The sequence below is a fragment of the Bactrocera dorsalis genome, chromosome 3, assembly GCF_023373825.1.
Source record: "Bactrocera dorsalis isolate Fly_Bdor chromosome 3, ASM2337382v1, whole genome shotgun sequence".
NCBI lineage: Eukaryota > Metazoa > Arthropoda > Insecta > Diptera > Tephritidae > Bactrocera > Bactrocera dorsalis.
In genome coordinates, this window is record NC_064305.1 from 50,367,123 (window position 1) to 50,386,582 (window position 19,460).

General features: G+C 34.7%; 1 protein-coding gene across 1 annotated transcript in view; it reads right to left on the minus strand.

Moving 5' to 3' along the window:
• Nucleotides 1–15,909, minus strand: part of LOC105229159 (uncharacterized) — a 94,684-nt gene extending 78,775 nt beyond the window's left edge. The window contains exon 1 of the mRNA XM_049451200.1: nucleotides 15,463–15,909. The gene's annotated coding sequence lies outside the window, so the exon portion shown is untranslated. The remainder of the gene's footprint in view (nucleotides 1–15,462) is intronic.
• Between the last annotated feature and the right edge of the window lie 3,551 nt (nucleotides 15,910–19,460).

Sequence of the window (19,460 nt, forward strand, 5' to 3'; positions counted from 1 at the left end):
CTAAATAGTCCAATCATACAATATATCGTAAACATGGATTGGTTAATTGTTTTTGTCGTGAAAAATAAGCGAAAGTAACCAACCTTGGTGACAAACGCCACATTTCAAACTGAAGCAAAAAGCATTTATTTCCATAAAATTCTGAAAATTTGATACATTTGTAATTTCATGGCCTACTATGTTTTTAAAAATAACGTAAATTTAAAAATTGATTGCACTGTCGCAAAAGTCTTTTAACCCAAGAGGATTCGCAAGAGATCTAGTGATCTCTTTGCCCTCAATAAGGCTAGCCTCTCCCTTATTTTGGGGCTTTTTACATGCCATTGTTCTATTAACATCCACGCAGTAAGGCTGGGAATCCTACCAGACGCTGTCTGCAGAAGCTGGAAGAAAATTAGGTGGAAACAACTCAACACTTTCTTTTTGGCTGTCTCGCGCATACCTTCAGACATTCAACCGAACTGGCGGGAATGAAAATTAAACGCCTCCGAAAATTTGTATTGGCTACTAAGCGTTTTGCTAATTTATAAGTTTGAACACAGGACCTCACAAAGGATTGCGTTAAGCTCAATAAAGAAAGAAAAAGCTATAATTTAGCTATTATTGAGAATAATTAAAAAAATTTATGAAATTAAATAGCTAATTAAATTACTCTGTCCTTATGAATATTTCGTTTAGAGATAACGGTTCTTGTTAAATATTCACGCTTATTGCGATTAAAAAATTAAATGAATATAAAATAATATAAATAGCATCCCGTAAATTTAAAATGCAGAATCTGTGGACACTTACACCAATTTTTCTAAGAAAAAATATGAAATTTGACGGTGACTTTATAAATATTATATTTCGCTGGGTGTATATACGAGTATTATGATAGTCCACGTTCAATCTTTGATTAGCCATGCGACCTGACCTAACCTAAGCACATTGAACATAATCACTAGAAATAAACATAAACAATAAAGCAAGGCTAACTTCGCTATAAAAAAAAAAACAAATACTTTGTAATATTTACATACATACATGAGAGATGGTAGGTTATTTTGTTTAACGAAATCAAGCACTTGATGAATTTTTTATATAACTTGGGTATTTCTGATCGCTGAAGCTTAAAATTTGTGACACATATGTAATATGATGTGGTGAATCGTATTCAGTAAAAAACTCATTTTGAATTTTTTGACGATACGTTATTTTGCATTTTAGAACGATATAAATTTGATAGAATTTGAACTTAGAGAAAATATTTGATGTTAATAAGTTGCAATAAAGGTTTGTGTCACAAGCAGCATTACAGGCATTATTTTATCTGAGTGGGTTAGTGTGTGAACTCAAATAACTATTAAGTTTTAATTATTTTAGTTGGCCAATTTGTACATACATACATATGTATATGTATTAGTGTCGGATTAGCCACGTAGCAAGAGTAGCAAATGCTACGGGCCCCGCGCTCCAACTGAGCGTAATTAAAAAAATATTTATCAATTTAGATGGATCGTAAAACATCCTTGCATGCTTTAAACGCGAAGCGCTTATGCTATCCTTCACTTCCACCTTTCACCTGAAAATCTAAAACTCGATTTCGTCACTTAAAATCGTAAAAATAAGTTGGAATTTTACGAACTTCATAACTTTAATGTTCTAATGTTTAATTATAAATACGAGGTGTGTTCAAAAAGTATCGCGAATTTTGTATTTTTTCAAAAATTATTTATTTACAACGGTTTTTCCAATCTTCGAAGCACTTCAAAAAATCATTTTTTTTTTATCTTCTTCAGCTCCTCCTTCGATGCCGTCTTTATCTAGTCAAGAGAAGCGTAACGTCGTCCTTTCATGGGCCTCTTCAGTTTAGGGAACAAGAAAAAGTCACAGGGGCCAGATTTGGGGAATACGGTGGCTGCGGCATCATTAGTGTGTTGTTTTTGGCCAAAAAGTCGCGCACAAGCAACGATGTGTGAGCAGGGGCGTTATCGTGGAGCAAAAGCCAATTTTTGTTCTTCCACAAATCCGAGCGTTTCTGGCGGATTGCTTCGCGCAAATTGCGCATAACTTGCAGGTAATATTCCTTATTGACCGTTCTTCCCTATGGCACGAACTCATGATGCACCACGCCCCTGCAATCGAAGAAAACTGTCAGTTACGATTCGCGATACTTTTTGAACACACATCGTATTATAATCGATATATTTAGACTGGTATCTGTATATAGTATCTACATACATATACATATGTAGATACATTTCTACCCTTCAAGCGTCCAGATTTTTATTTTTTTTATTAATATCTATTAATTTTTATATCAAAATAAAATTTAATTTTTGCCGAATACCGCTATTGTGAATTTTTATTAATTAAATAAATATTTTCATAAAATATAATAAAATCATTATCGAATATCACTAGATTTTTTATATTCCATGGCCGTCATAAGAAAATAAGTATAATTATTCAATTTTTAAAATATATTTAATGAAAATAATTGTTTAGCGATATTCTTGGAACTTTCCATATAATAAAAAAAACATTATTGTATATTACAAAACACAGTAATTAAAATGTTCTATCTAGTTATTTCCTTTTTCAAGCGGTTGCTGACCTTTTAACAGAACAAAAATTAGTTTAGTTCAGCCCAGCCTTAAGAGCAAGGTGTTTCAAGTCTCAAGTAAAAAAGCGAGTAATTTGAAAATGAACTATTCATATTATAAACAAAAAGTTATTCAATTAAAAATTGCACATTTTATGTGTTCGTCGACATGTAATTTCGTTGAATATTTTTTTTATATAATAAGTTGTTTAAGGTATACACATTTGGATATTTTGGATTTTAAACTATTTTTTAAATTAAATAGTAGGTATAATACCTACCACGAAGAACGTTGATATTAAAATCTACAACAATAATTTTAAATTGTACCTACCACATTTCTAAAATTAACCGCTGGCCACACCACAAGTTATGTGTGGTACTACTTGCACTGCACTACACGCAAGTTGGTAGCTCTGCAAAACTAATAGGGGAATTCCCTGATATTGTCATCGATCAAGCTAGTTTTTTTTTTTTTTTTTTTTTTGTTTCAATATCTTTTTTATTTATTGAATCTGCTTTTTGTTTTGAAAGCCTAACAATAAGTAATAAAATCTTAAACCTATTTAAAAACTAGACACGCTCAAGCAAATGATTGAGGTGTTTTGGTGATACATTGCTCCTCAGTACGCGGGCATATCTCTTCTTTTAAGGCGTGTTTGATTGCAGGAATGTACCAAAGCAATAGCCAAAGGGTTTGGGTGATCACGGAGTTTACATATATATTTAATTCTGCTGTCTTCTACTTCTTTCCTTACCATGGAAATACCAAGGTCTTTATGGATATTCTCATTACGCATGTACCATGGTGAACACGTGATTGATCTAAGCATTTTTGATTGGAACCTTTGTATTATGTCTATATTAGTTGCACAGGTCGTACCCCACAGTTGAATGCCATACATCCAAATCGGCTTTATGACCGCATTATATAAAAGCACTTTGTTGTCTAGGCTAAGTTTGGAGTTTTTATTTAATAGCCAATTTAAATTTGCAGCTCTTATCTTCATGCAAGTTATTTTACTAGATATATGTTTTTTCCACGTAAGTCTTCTATCTAGGTGAATACCAAGATAGGTTACTTCATTCGCTTGGGGTACTAAAATATTGTTAATTTTTATTGCCGGACACATTTTTGGTCTAAGCGAAAATGTAACATGCTTACACTTTTGTTCATTTACCTTTATACGCCAGTTAGCTAGCCATTCTTCGACAAACTTTAAGTGCTCGGCTAATATTCTTGATGCTATTATGTGGCATTTGTTACGGCTCACTATAGCTGTGTCGTCCGCAAAAGTAGAAGTTAATACATTGTTAGCTGTTGGAAGATCTGCTGTATATATGATGTATAGTGTTGGGCCTAGAACACTGCCCTGGGGTACACCAGCCCTTATCTGTCTTTCATCAGATATGAAATCTCCCACTTTTACCATAAATTTTCTATTTTTTAAATACGATTCCAATGTTTTATATAACTTTGAAGGTAGAATATTTTTAATCTTGTATAAAAGGCCCTCATGCCATACCTTATCAAACGCCTGAGCCACGTCTAGAAATATAGCTGAACAGTACTCTCTGTGCTCAAATGCTTTTCTTATTTCGTTAGTAATTCTATTTACTTGCTCAATCGTGCTATGTTTTTCACGAAACCCAAATTGGTGCATTGGTACTATATTATTTTCGTGGAGGAAAGGAGTCATCTTTGATAGTAACAATTTTTCAAATATCTTAGAAAGACAGGGTAGAAGACTGATTGGTCTGTATGAAGACGGCTGTGTTAAGTCTTTCCCAGGTTTGTCTATCAAGATGATCTGCGACTTTTTCCACGAATTTGGATAGTGTCCGAGATTAAGAATTGCATTGAAGAGCAAAGAGAGCACCTTTACGGCAATATTTGGTAACTCAATTAGCATTTTTGGGGTTATATTATCATGTCCAGGTGATTTTTTGGGGTTAAGCTCTTTTATTATTCTAGTAACTTCAGAAGTAGAAGTCCTAATAGACACATGCGACTCTTTTGCGGTATTGGGCAAGGTTGGCAACTCAAAGTTGTTCTTTGGGCAATTGGGTTGAAATACCTTTTCTAGGTGATTTGCAAAGCAATTTGCCTTATCCTCATCACTACGTGCCCAATTACCATTCAACTGTCTTAGAGGCATGTTGGAATCTACTGGTGGCTTGAAAGACTTTTGTGCTTTCCAAAGAGAGCATTGTAATGGAGAATTTGGACACAGTTTCTTTATATAATTTTCAGTGTTGTGTTCCTCTTCGCGTTTAAGCGCTTTTTCGTACAGCAGATTTCAGTTGAAGCAGAGATAAAGGGGATCGATTTAACTGCCATTCCCGCCTAGCTCGCCTTTTCTCATTTACAAGTTTCTCTATTTCATTATTGGTGATCTTTCTAAAACCAACTGGTTTGTTGTTTCTTTTTGGTGTTGCCAATACAGCTGCATTAGTTATTACGTCATTAATTTCTTTTATATTTTCATCAATGTCTCTTTCTGTATTTATTTTGCAATCAATATTGATGTGGGTACTGATATACTTTCTATATTTCAACCAGTTAGTTTTATGTGATGTTAGAGAAACTTTCGGCTCAAATAACATGGGCTGTTCGTATAACTTTATTAGTACAGGAGAATGATCAGATGATAAGTCTGTACATGTGTCAGCTGTCATAATCGATCTATCTATATTTTTGACTACAGCAAAATCTATTAAGTCTGGTATTTTTCTTCTATCACTGGGCCAGTATGTCGGCTTACCAGGAGATATTATATCCAGTTTATTATGCTTATTCATAATAGTGTAGTACAACTGTCGTCCTTTCGGATTAATAAGACGTGAGCCCCAGTATGTGTGTTTTGCGTTATAATCTCCACCTGCTAGAAATCTTTGACCTAGTGTTCCAAAAAAGTCTTTAAATTCGATTTCTGTAATTTTAAAACGAGGTGGACAGTATATAGCCGTAAGGTTTAAGTCACAACCCCGATTTTTTAGTGATATTGTTGTAGCTTGTAACTGTGGTGTAGCATGAGATTCTAGAGCATAGTGGTTTAAACGATTTCTAATCAACACTGCCGTGCCACCATGCGCTTTTCCATCCGGATGATTTGTAACGTATAGTCTAAATCCCGGTATATTGAAATTATTTTTATTTGTTAGATGAGTTTCTGAAATAAGCATTACATCTATATTCCTTTCAGACAGAAATCTGATAATCTCTAATTTATGTTGGTTAACACCGTTAGCATTCCATATACAGATATTTAATAAGCTCATTTTTTACTTAATAAATTTTGCAGCATTTGATTTTGTGATTTTATCAAATCTTGGATCATGTTTTGCATGGTAGACATAAATTGAGTCATACACTGTGTAAGATTTATAATCATAGTTTCAATACCTCCATTTGGAGGATTTTGCGGCAGTTGCATTTGCACAGTGTTGCCTTTCACCACATTTGCATAGCTTCCTTGCATATTATTATTGTTAGAAGTAAAATGATTTGAACTTTTTTCCGAGGTTGCTTTTATTTCATTACTGGGTGTCTGTAACATTTGGTTACGACGAGCTTGAATGCCCTGTGACAACTTCGATTTCAAATCTTTATATACGGGGCAACCTCTGTAGTTAGCAGTGTGATTTCCCCCACAATTGCTGCATTTTTTATTTAAATCCTCTTTTTTAAGAGTACATTTAGAAGTAGGGTGTAGATCACCACACACCACACAGACACTGCGTAGAGTGCAATATGCTTTCGTGTGTCCATACTCTTGGCAGTTTGTACATTGTACTGGACCATTTCTCTTGTGTGGTTCCTCAACGGTAATTCTGCGATGGAGCAGATATTTTAAATTGTAAATCGGGTGTATTTCATTTTTCTTTAGTTGGTTACAATTTGGCATCAGTTCTATTTTGAACATTGGTTGTGGGACTTTGTTCCTGTTAAAAATATTTACTACTGATTTGATGCTAAAACCACCTTCTTCCAGTGCGTCTTTCACATCGATAGAGTCTACCGAAGACTCAATTCCTTTTATGACAACAACTAGTCCTTTTGAGCTCTTCAGTTGGTATGAGTAGTAATTTTTGTTATTGTTTGACAAGTACTTTACAATATCCATGAAACTTTTTTCAGTGTACGTTTGAATTTTTGTTTCATCAATATTTCCTTTTTTCAAGGGCACAATATGAAAATTGTTTGTGCCTATTAAATTGCTTAATTTGGAGACAAGTGCATTTGAGCTACGCTCACGCAAATAAATTGGAGGGGGTTTTGCATTAACGACTGTGGTGGTACCCTTCGCATCGTCGTCTGAACTCTTGCTTAGTAAGGCAAATCTGTTGCCATTTAAAACTTCCGTTGTATTTATATTTGGTGTGCCGACTTGAAATTTTTTAGAATTGACCGCTGACTTTGAAGGACTTAATTTCCTTTTTATATTAACGTAGCGGTCAATGCCAGTTTGCACGGACTGGCCTTTTTTTAATGGTACATTCTCACCTTGCGTTATATTATTTTTCGCTGCCTGCGTGCTTGCTGGTACCTGCTTAGTTGTTGGTGTTGACACGTTTGTTGCTGGCCGTTGTTGGTTGCTGTTCTCTGCTGCTTTTGTATTTTGCTCTGCGCTCTGCTTATGGGGCTGCTCAGTTGTTCGCTTCGATGACTCATCCTTCGCACCGTTGCCTTGTTTGTTGTTAGGAGCTGAATTCGCAGGCTCGACAAAGCTGAAGTAGGCATTCAGAGAATGCCTACGGCCTTGTTGGTGGGGCTGCGCTGCGCTCATGTTATTTGTTTCTTTTATTGTTTATTTCGCACTTATGTATTTGTTTTTTTTTTTTTTTTATTGTTTACAAAAGGTATAATTTTTTGTGTTTTTTATGTTTTTATTAACTCTTTCGGCGTTATTGCCTAACACTTGCACTTAATGCACTTTTTTGTTATTTGTTTATTTTTTAGTTTTGTTTATTTAGAAAGTTTTTACGGAGCGCATCAATACACGTCCGTTCAGATTGAAAGCTCGCTTCCGATATCAATGATCAAGCTAGTTGTAACTGGAACAAATAAAACAGGAACAAAAACAATAATTCATTGCTATACATTTACCTTTGACACAACGTAGAAAACGTTTAAGAGCACTTTTAGATGTGAGCCATTCTTGAGAAAAGTTGTCTTGACATTACTTTGAGTACTGTTAGCGCTGTGTGCAATTCATTTAATTGTCTTTTTTAAAACACAATAGAAGAGTTTTGTATGTTTTGTATGTATGAAGGCAAAAATATCAACGAGAATAACTTCACTTAAGGTAAGATATTTTATTAGGTATTTTTTTAATACTTACAATGCATTTTTTTAATTCCCATAACTTTAGGGTGTGAACAAGACCATCTATACCAATACAAAGACATATTTATTTTTCGCTTAAGTATTTGATGTTTTTATATTTTCAACAAAATAAATAATAATTTTTAAATATATTTGTCTAACCGTAGGTAACATGAGCAGCAGATCTAGAGATACGGGTCGGCACTACGCTTATGGAAGTGCTAAGCGTAAAGCAAAAATTGAAAAGGAAAAAAAGAACGAAGCTATTCTATCAAAAACAGTAGTCGAAGAGACAGCAATTCCTCTTAATTTAGGTATATCATGTTCTAGCCAAAGAGAAGTTAAAAGCACAGCCAATCTTCTCGATCTACAGTCATCGTGTTCTAACCAAACAGTAGTCGACGGCATATTATTTCTTGATTCTAATGTCACTGCAGTTTCAAGTCAAAAACAAAACGAAAGTAAAATATACTCCAACGATATTGGTGAATGGCCAAGCAACTTTGATAGAGATTATTGGATTGAAAAAGGAGGCAGCGAACTGCAACATATTAATGGAGATTTTTTGTGTTTACGAAAACGAAAATAATCCACGATTCTGCCGTAAGTCATACTGCTAAATAACTCGCTCAAAGTTGACTAGATTTCTTGATTGAGAGTGATATTAATATCAAAGATTGTCGTGGGCAAAGCTGCGATAATGCCAGCCACATGGGTGGGAAATGCATCGGTTTACAAACCCGAATTAAGAAAATAAATAAGTATGCGGAATACATTCCCTGTCTTGCATATTAATTAAATTTGCTGCTAAGTGCGAGGCAGACTGCTGTACAGAAGAATTACATTTCTTCGATTTCATTGAAAACCTCTATACATTTTTTTCCGCTTCTACCTATCGATGGAGTCGTCTTATGAACGCACTTAAAGATTCAAAATTCTGATTTTGAAACGGTTATCGGGCACTAGGTAATCAGCCCGAGCTGATGCTAAGAAGGCACTATTATGGGGTTTTATCACTATTAAGCAAGTATTGGAAGACATTTCAATAACGTGGATCAAAAAGCGGAGTGCCATAATAAACCTACTTTCAACGAAGAATAAGTTAGGAACGGGAATAATGACAATTACGTGGAAGGAATCCTAGAACGCTTGCAAGCGACTAGTGCTTCGCTGCAGTCGTCAGATCAAGACCTTAATACGGGATACATCCTTTATGAATCATTATATGGCTACGTCCAAGCAATGCAATCCACTTTTTCAGATATTGAGGCAAGAGCCAAAGATCTGACCTACTGTGAAGAATACGAGCAACAGACTTTTCTGATATTCACTTCATAAATGAAAAGTGGCAACGTTGACCACGCCGACTAACAATATTTTTTGATTGGAATTGACATTTGTATGAATTCCTTTACTACTTCTATATATTCTAAGCTCACTCCATATACATACATACAGTGCGCGCATTTCGTTTACAATGATTTTTTTATGTATGTATTTTTTTAATTTGTACCACTTAAAGTACAAACAAGAAAGCAAACCTCTTACAACTAATTCAATATGTTAGTTTTATTATTAAACAAAACAAAGATTTTCGAGTTTCATTGTGTTTTTACTAATATAATAATAATGATGTTACGATGTATAGGAGCGAATGCTTCAGCAATACTAAATAGAGACAAAATTAAAAAGGTTAGTACCTAGATAATTAATATTTTATTTGGCTCCATTACATTTTATTAAATCGAAAATGCGATTTGTCATACTTTAAATTAGTTTTTTTAAGATATCTTCATGTATTTTTCCCCAGCTGGACTTAATTGCCCTCTTCAGTTCAAAAACACTGCTAAATTGGCGACGATTTTTATAAACGTCTCTTGCCAGAATACCCCAAAAGTTCTGGATGAGATTTAAGTCTGGACTGCGTGCAGGCCATTTCATCAATTTTATATTTTTGTCTTCAAACCAGTGAAAAGAATGTCGAGAGACGTGGATAGCTGCGTTATCCTTTCGGAAAATTATTTTTTCTTGAGCACAGTCCTCAAGAAATGAGGTTAATTCTAATTCCAACATGTCCGTGTAGATTTCGCTGTTCATTTTTGTTGGAACATAGCATATTTTGGATCTTCCGTAATAGAAGACTGCTTAGATCAGAACACTTCCACCACCAAAGTTCCTGCTCAACCTTGGTTCCTTTTTTGCTTTTCAATCATGCCAAAAGTAACTAAATCCATAAAAACCGTTAAGATAGAATTTTTTCTCGTCGGAAAAAATTACATTTTTCCATTCTGACGACCATGGTTAGGTCATGTTGTCCGGATGGATGAAAACACTCCAGCTCTGAAAGTATTCGGCGCAGTACCCGCCGCGGGAAGCAGAGGAAGAGGAAGACCTCCACTCCGTTGGAAGGACCAAGTGGAGAAGGACCTGGCTTCGCTTGGAATATCCAACTGGCGCCACGTAGCGAAGAGAAGAAATGACTGGCGCGCTGTTGTTGACTCGGCTATAATCGCATAAGCGGTGTCTACGCCAATTAAGAAGAAGAAGAGGTGCTTTTGCTTGCTTTTTATAAACAATGTTTTGTGTTGTGTTTAAAATTTTCTGGACACGAAGTTTTTTAATGGGAAGATTAAGATCCGTTAAAATTTGTGAAGCGGTAAGCTTTTTTTGATGGCCAGGTCCTTAGTTTGACCTTTTTGGCGCTCTGTAATTTTTTTATTACCTTTGGTTTTTTTCTTCTGGCAATAATTCTTGCCCAATCTTAAATAATTTCTGATAACTTTCCCAGATCTCTGAATCTTTAAAGCAATCTGCACATTACTCAAGCCGTTTTCTTTATGTGCCGTTAAAACAGCTTTCTCGTCACTTGATAAATAGGGTCTTTTCGACATGGCTTTAAAAGGTATAAAAAACAAAACATAATAACTTAAATGAACCCAATAAATCCATGCAGTGTCAGCTTTAATAGGTTTTGTTAAAAAAAATACAAATTACCTCTTTATTTCTTTATAAAATGACTTTTAACACCTTTTCTGCTAAACGAAATGCGCACTGAAATTAACACTGATTACCTCTTTTCACTAACAATTTTTCAAGTACGCGTATGATATACATATATATGTATGTAGACTAATTACAATAAAAAAATAAATGGTTACGAAAGCAAAATGCAAAATATTCGCAGCCGGCAATAGCAAGAACTTGCCATTCGGCTAAACGAAATGCGCTCACAGTACATAGTGATTTTATATGATAACTTATTATCATTATTTCATGGTTTTTCGATTTTATCTAATACGGTAGTGTGAAAATGCGCCTTAATCCGTAATCATATTACTTTAAAAGCAGCATAAGTAAATTTTCAATAACAAAGCACTGAAAAAAGAACATATGACAACAAAGTCGACATTGTCGGTTGCAAGAAATTTGACTTCACCTTGCCTACGATCTTTCAACTTTCTTCGTTTTAGGAAAGAAGAAGTAAAGGTCAGCGTGCGTGTATTAACAAATACTAAAATATTTCATTTAATATTTTCGCCTTCTCTATTTACAAATAAACGTTCTCTGGTAGTATTGTCATAGGGATGTGGTGTACTCGTACATATTATATGGCACAATATTGAAATCTGCTTCACATTTCAGATTAACGAGAAATAGTAACATATATCTACTGTATTGATTAATATTGTAAGTGAATGGAATCAAATAAGTTAAGATATTTTGATATTCTACTCCACATAGAGTAGACTTTACATGCAAATTATATTTTACGCGTACGTGGATGTGCTTTAAAAAAACACGAAACGCCTGATTCTATTTTTGTTCAAACCACAAAACTGAAACTTCTTTATTTCTCATCCTTTTATACAAATATGTATGTAAGTTATCGGGTCTTTTACTTAATAATAATAATAATAATACCCAACGGTTACCCTCCTTCCGCCCAACCGACGCGAGGGGCGCAATCCGTGAACGAGCGGAATTAGCCGAGTCATAAAAGGCAAGAGAGTTTTAAGCGTTGCGATCTTAAGCTGCTCAGCTACAGAAACAAAAATTTCAACAGCCAAAATTGAGAATTAAATTAAAGTTTATAATTTTACTTGTTAAGTGTAGATAAAATAATTTTTTTAATTGTAAAAAGTGAGTCTGTTAAATCAAATGTGCTGGAATGAAAATTGAAATCATGACATATACGGCGGAATGGTTCGTTTAACTCAAAATTTGTTCTAGAAAATTTTAAAAGTAAGGGTCTAAACTGCCTGGTAGAGCGAACGGGGACGTTAGAATTAATATCAGATAAGAGAGATGGGCTACAGACTGACCACTTTATGAGTTTTACAAGAAATATTATACCAAGCATCTCCCTACGAATAGCGAGTGTCGGGAGATTTATAAGTTTTAAACGGTTAGTGTAAGGGGGAAGATTTAAACTGGAATCCCAATGCAAATGATTTAAGGCAAAAAGTAAGAATTGTTTTTGAACGGACTCTAACTTATCCGAATGGACTTGGTAACTAGGGTTCCATACCACGGAAGCATACTCTAATATAGGCCTCACCAGAGATGTAAAAAGAATTTTTGTGGTAAGCGGATCTCTAAATTCTTTAGACCAACGCTTAACAAAACTAAGAGTGCCTTTAGCTTTAAAAACCGTGGAAGATACGTGAAGATTAAAATTGAGTTTGGGGTCCATAGTTACTCCCAGATCAACAAAACTGCATACTTGCTCCAACCTAAAGTTTTGTATTGTGTATGAAGTTGGGTCTACAGATCTACGTGAAAAGCACATTGTTTTACATTTTTTAAGATTCAATGGCATCTCATTTCTATCACACCAAGAAACTAGGTTGTTTAAGTCTGTTTGCAACTGGCATCTTTCGTTGTTTGAAGTATACGTTTTAAAAAGTTTTACATCGTCAGCATATAATAAGACTTTTGAAAACTTAACAACAGATGATATGTCATTAATAAATAACAAGAACAGAATTGGACCATGGCTACCTTGTGGAACGCCTGAAGGAACTTTGATTATGTCAGAAAAAGTATCGTTAAATAAGACTTGTTGAATTCTATTGACAAGATAAGAAGCAACCCATTTTAGAAATATTGGTTGAAAACCAAGAAGATCAAGTTTATTCAAAAGAATTGAATGGTTTACTTTATCAAAAGCTTTACTAAAATCTGTGTATATAATATCAGTATTCTTATACTCCCTAAAGCCATCTGATACATGTGATACAAATTCAAGCAAGTTAGTTATTGTAGATTTCCCTTTACGAAAACCGTGCTGAGAACAAGAAATTAGTGGAGAGATCCGGAAGGTTACATATGTCGTCTGTTATAATTGCTTCAAGAAGTTTAGGTATTGCAGACAACTTTGCTATTCCCCTATAGTTTTCATAATAGATGACCTAAATCCACTCTTATGTAAAGAAATTATAAATGACTTTTTCCATATGGGTGGAAATAAGCCTTGCATAAGAGATGAATTAAATAGTTTTGTTAGGGGTTGGTATATATATTTGGCACATTTCTTAAGAAAGGATGAGGGAATCATATCTGGGCCATAACTGTATGATTGTTCTAACATGTTCAACTGATATAAGACGTCTTCTTCGGAAATGGTAGGCGGATTAATGACAGAAATCGGACATAACTTGTGCTGATGCGGAACATTTTTTGGAGATCTTGGAGAGTAATTGGACTTAAAGAATTCAGCAAACATATTAGAAATGGTGTGATTGTCACTAGACATACTAGACTTATATTTCATAGCGGACGGAAAGTTAGAAATCCTGCGTTTGGAGTTGACGAAACCATAGAACAATTTTGGATTGCGTATAATATTATTTTTTTTCGGCACTGAATTTTTTTTTTTTGATTTTTTGTCAAAAATTAAATTGCAACTAAGTTTACATTTTGTACTTAAGCTAAAAAGTAACCTTATTCTACCTGTCCCGTATATTACAATATAATTCTTACGAATTGTAGCTTTAGCGGCTCGTGGCAGATGTTGCTTCATGTTGACAAATATTAGCGTCAGCCATCATTTTTAATTTTATTGACCTTTCTAATGTAGGTATTTCGGATGTTTTTAATTCTTTATTATCGTTCATAATGTATTAACATTTAATTGGTAATTTGATAATTCTATTATATTTGCTTTCCATTTATTTTTTTGAATCAGAATAGTGGTAATTGCTATTATGCTCATCATGCAGATAACTAAGTTTGAGCGAAAAATTGGTAATTAAAGCTGCAGTGTGTGCTATTTTTAATGTTTTCAAATGATGTGTATTGTTTAGATGAAGTTCCTTAATCATTTACAAACTTACAGTTTCTTCTTCTTGAAACAATGGTTTATTCGGTTGTAAAATTGCAGCTAGCGGTTTGCTGCTAAATTTTTCATTAATGAGTATGTTTGGTTTTCTATCCACACCGGGGAATTATGGTAATATACTGCATATGATCCGAAAAGACACAGTAGTTTTCAGTTAAAAGGTGAATTGCTTCTCCATACAACCAATTTTGTTAAGGATTAGAGATAGGTGCGAATAGACTTTTTGGTAAAAATTATTAATTGTTGATCTTCTCTGTATGAGACAAGTCATTTGATATTATAAAGTACCAATGTCTCTTTTGTCTGCGTAATGGGTAGTTAAACACGGAGATATTGCTTTCAAATCTAAAGGCGTGTTATACGACTCTAGTGCTATGTCCGCTTTCCCTATAATTTTATTTCGAATTACATTTAATATGCCAACATATCGTGTTGTGCGTTGTGAGGGTTCATTTATCCTCAGAATCCGCTCGACACTTTTCTTCCAAGAGGTAAACTCCGAAGCGTTCCCTGAAAATTCTCGTAGTGATCGCACTACGTCGGGATTTTGTCCATGTCGTTCAAGTTGTCCCTATATTTATCTTCTATTGTTTGGTAAAATAATATTCTGGCTCGTGCCATTATTTAAAATATTTTTTATTATGGCTTGTCCGTCCGTCTGTAACATCTGAGTTACAACGCTTTTAATTAAATGTGCCAATTCTGGGGGATTTTAGTTGGTTCTGGAGGATCCCCCGTTAGGTGGTGACGCGGCCTTTTTAAATATTAAACGTTATTGGCTGTACAAGTCCTTTTTTATTTGGCTTTGTGGTTTATAATTCTCTGGAGGGTCCCTTTGTTTGTGAATCGCAGAGAATTTGATTTGTTATAAGCTGGAGGGTCCCCCCAAAGGTGGTGAATCGCAGCTTTTATATTATTATTTATTATTGGCTGTACAAGCCCGTTATTATGTGTACAAAAAAAGGAATTCCCTTTGGTATCCTTAAATGTTCTTTAAAAACTTTTCCTCTGAACTAAACTGATTGAGTTTACCTTTTCTTAACTCTTCGTTATTTTCTTGAACTTTTTATATAAGTATTTTTAAATTAATAATTTTCCGGGTTTCGCACTTTCTTTTTTCTTAAATCTTTAATTTTTACAAAAATTGTTTCTCTTTTTTTATGTATTCTTTCTAATAAACTTAAATTATCTTAACTTATTTCTTACGTAAATATAAATGTCAGCTTTCCTCCCATGGCCGGTGACCACGCGTTATCCTTTTCCGTCTGTACTCTGGCGCACCTTTTCACTCGGTTTGTATCACTCAGCAGCCGGTGTAATCCGTATTAGAGATGTTGATTGAGTTGCGCGGATTGCTCTTCGTTCGTTATCGGGCTTTTTATCACTTTGCTCGGTATCGGGGATTTTAGTTTGGCACCGAAAATAAGTTTTTTGGATTATTTGTAAGGTCCGTATGACCTTCTTTATTTAAAAATTAAATTGCAACTAATTTTATATTTAAGCTAAAAAGTAACCTTATTTTACCTGTCCCGTATATTGTATTTAATTCTTAGGAATCAGCTGTAATTGCTTGCGTCAGCTATTTACTTATGTTAACTTGAATATTAGCATTAGCTATAATCTTAATGTTACTTATGTTAACTTGTATGTTCTTAACCTTAGATACAAAGCTTCATCTTACGTTCTAGGAAGTGCAGAGTTTAGGTGTTAGATGATGTGTTGTCTAATTCTACTTAAAGCGTGTCATAAGTGATAGCTGATGGCCTGTTTCTAATTGGCGATGTGTTAAAGACACATTCGCATAATATTTAAAGCAATTATATATTTATTGTTTATTTTATACATAAGTACTGTTAAGTATTGGTGGCGTTCACTTGCTTGGATTGTGTACCCGTAACTTTTCACGCAAGTTCTTTCGTACAGTGGTACCCAAATCTTCTGCAAGCGTACGTGAGCTTTTGTAAGCTTTTACGTTAATAGCTTCACGCCAGCAATAAAAAGCTGCACTTGAACGCTAAATCAGAGAGAACGTACATAATATCCAGAAAACGTTTAATATCTAAACGTTCTCTGTCTATATTAAACGTTCTCTGTAATATCCAGAGAATATCATATATGATAGACGTTCTCTGTAATATCATATACGTTCTCCGATAATATTATACGTTCTCTAGCTATGGTTTATTTGCTTTGTTTGCTAATCGTCGGATGACTAGAGTAACCAGATTATCTATTTCGGCGCTGTACAAAGTTCAAAATTTTAGTTCTGAATCTAATTAAAACTTTTACTAATACGTGAAACAGGGCATTTTCAAAAATAAATTACACGTATTTTATTAGTATTCATGTGTCTATGGATATTTTAACCCTCTCATGCCCGAATTAAAATGGGCGTGGCTAAAATTTTTTTGAGTAGACATATAAGCTAGAGTTGACCGCAGTATCAACTTACAAAAATTTCAATGTCCTAGGTGTCCTGGTTCAAGAGCTACAGGATGTTGCGTATATGCAAGATTGGGCAATGCGGTTATATATTTAAAGCAGCGTTGTCCACGGCCTATGCGCACAATAGCGCACGGACAGTGCCAGACACCTCACACCAACATGTCGCGACAAGTGTCTGTGAAAGCACGATTGTGCTACTGTATTCAACTTCGTAGGCAAGCAAAGAAGAATTTTGCGATCAATTGACGCTAGAATAACCAACACAAGCATAACGTGCACACAGTCACGTTGGACAACACTGATTTAAAGTCAAGTTGATTTTTTTTCAAATGCCGTTTATTTATATTTATGTATGATAGGACACGAAACAATTTTTTTGGTGATTGGAGCACAAATGCACATTACATTTGCTGCATTTACAGCTTGGAAACCCAGTGCTGCATACTCTACATCTTCCTCTTGTGCCCCATTCCGGCCAATGATTATAACCATCAAGTCGTATTGAATTTGCTGGGTCTGCAACATAAGCTCTTTTACAGTTTGATTCGGAGCCCGTAGAAGGAGCTGGTGATGATGGAGCTGGTGGTGATGGAGCTGGTGATGATGGGGATGAATTCATTGTCAAAAAGAGTGATGATGGACGACCTCTCTTTTTAGCGACAACTGTAGTTTGACTTGCGTTCAAAAGCTCGGAAGCAACATCCAATTGGAAATTTATGAGCGGCATATGCTTCAATTCGCCATCTGTATGTGTGATGTCTCTGCGGTATAACAACCAACTGTTTACTAAACTTGAATTTATGCACCAGTATACTATCCGCATGTACCATTTATTTGAGCGGTGGTTGATTTTGTACAATTCAAGCAGCATGTCCGCAAGATCAACCCCTCCCATGTGTTTGTTGTAACATTCAACTATTACTGGATGAGGTATAGTTATAAACTTCTTCCCTTTGCGGCACCATCTGTTGCATTCACTCATGGGGTTCTTACCTGCATAATTTGAAACTAATTGTACGCTTTTATTATCATACCAACGACAAGCAATCAAGTTGTGCGTTGCTTCATATTTGAAATCGCTTGATCCTCATCCTCGTTTTTGAAGGTCTTTCTCACTGATTAGAGCACAATTTTTCAATCGGTTGCTTCTAATTGTACCAACGGCCAATATGCCTTTTTCTTTCAGAGCAATCATCAAGCTTATTGACGAAAACCAATTGTCAAATAAAAGTTTGAAATTTTGGTTTACTGGCAAATTGGATGATAAAAATAGTACGATATCTGATGAAATACCCAAGCCATAAGTCTTGCACGTTCCTTCTGAAATGTACAGAGTAAAATCATATATAATTCCAGATACACCAGCTCTCGTAAACATTTTGAAACCCCACTTGTAGGGCTTCATTGGAAGATATTGTTTCAAACTATGTTGACCTAAGAAAAGAATGTACTATTGTGTTATTCAGAAATGTATTCACAAATAATAAGTTACCTTTATATGCAATCATTTGCTCATCTATACTTTGGAGTTCTTCCTGCGAAATTTCATTGAATTTTTTTTTATGGCGTCCAACAGAGGCCGAACCTTATACAACTTGTCATATTCAGTTGTTCCCTTCTGAGGCTGTTTAGAATTATCGTTCAAATGGAAAAACTGTTTAATTTTTTCGAATCTGTTTCTCGGTAATGCATTTGCAACGGCCGCTAGTTTGAAATTGGCCGCCCACGCCATTCTATAAGCTGGTATTTTCACAACTGCAAGGTAAAGAAGTATGCCAATAAACCTTTTCATTTCTGGCACAGTGCATTTCAATTATATGCCCTTCGTTTGTATGGCATATAAATTCGTTGCCTCGCATATTTTCTGCCACAGTTCATCCGCAAAGAAAGTACTAAAATATTCTAGGGGGGTTTTCATCTCATTGCTGCATAATTCACTTTTCCAATTGGTCTCGCTTCCCATAAACTCTGCACTCCTCCACTTCAAACTCTTCAAATCAATTTTTTCCATCACCTCCTGTACAACGCTTTCATTTTCATTCAAATCTCCATCATTTTCGCTTCTAATAAATTGGTCAATCAAACCAACTTCCACATTTTCAGCTCTGTTATCCAAATTTTTCAAAGTTTCTTCTATAATTTCGTTTATATTTCGATCTTCTTCTTCTTCATTTTCCTCGTCAGCCGAATCATCCCAATCAAAGTTGGCAAATGTTTCAATCTCAGCTTGAGTCAGACCTTTTGGGCGCATCTTAGAATGTGCATACAAAAAAAGTTTTATTTTTCGAAAATTACCACAATAGACCAATGTTGCATGTACGCAACACGACATTTACAAAATTATTACAGACAAACTAAATAATATTTTCATGCGGTTTTTTTTTAAATAGTCACTTACCTTTATTTAGTTGTTGAACTCGTTTTTAGGATGAAGTAATTATTTTAATGTTTTTTATCACTTTTTTAAAACCACGTTTTTTTGCACAATGAATTTGTCAACTACGCTCTCGGGAGAAGAGCTACTAACTGAACGCGTGTGCAGCTCACTACCGAACAATTAGCTGTAAGCTCACTCAACACATGCAGCTGTATTTCTCCGAAAGTTTCAAAACAAAAAATTTAAAATAACGGTAGTTAGAAGCTCATAAATACAATGTTGCGTATACGCAACACCGGGCATGAGAGGGTTAATCTAGGTTAAGTTAAGTTTGATGGCGCAGGATTTTATAAGTAAACAAGTACCTGAGATCACCTAATCG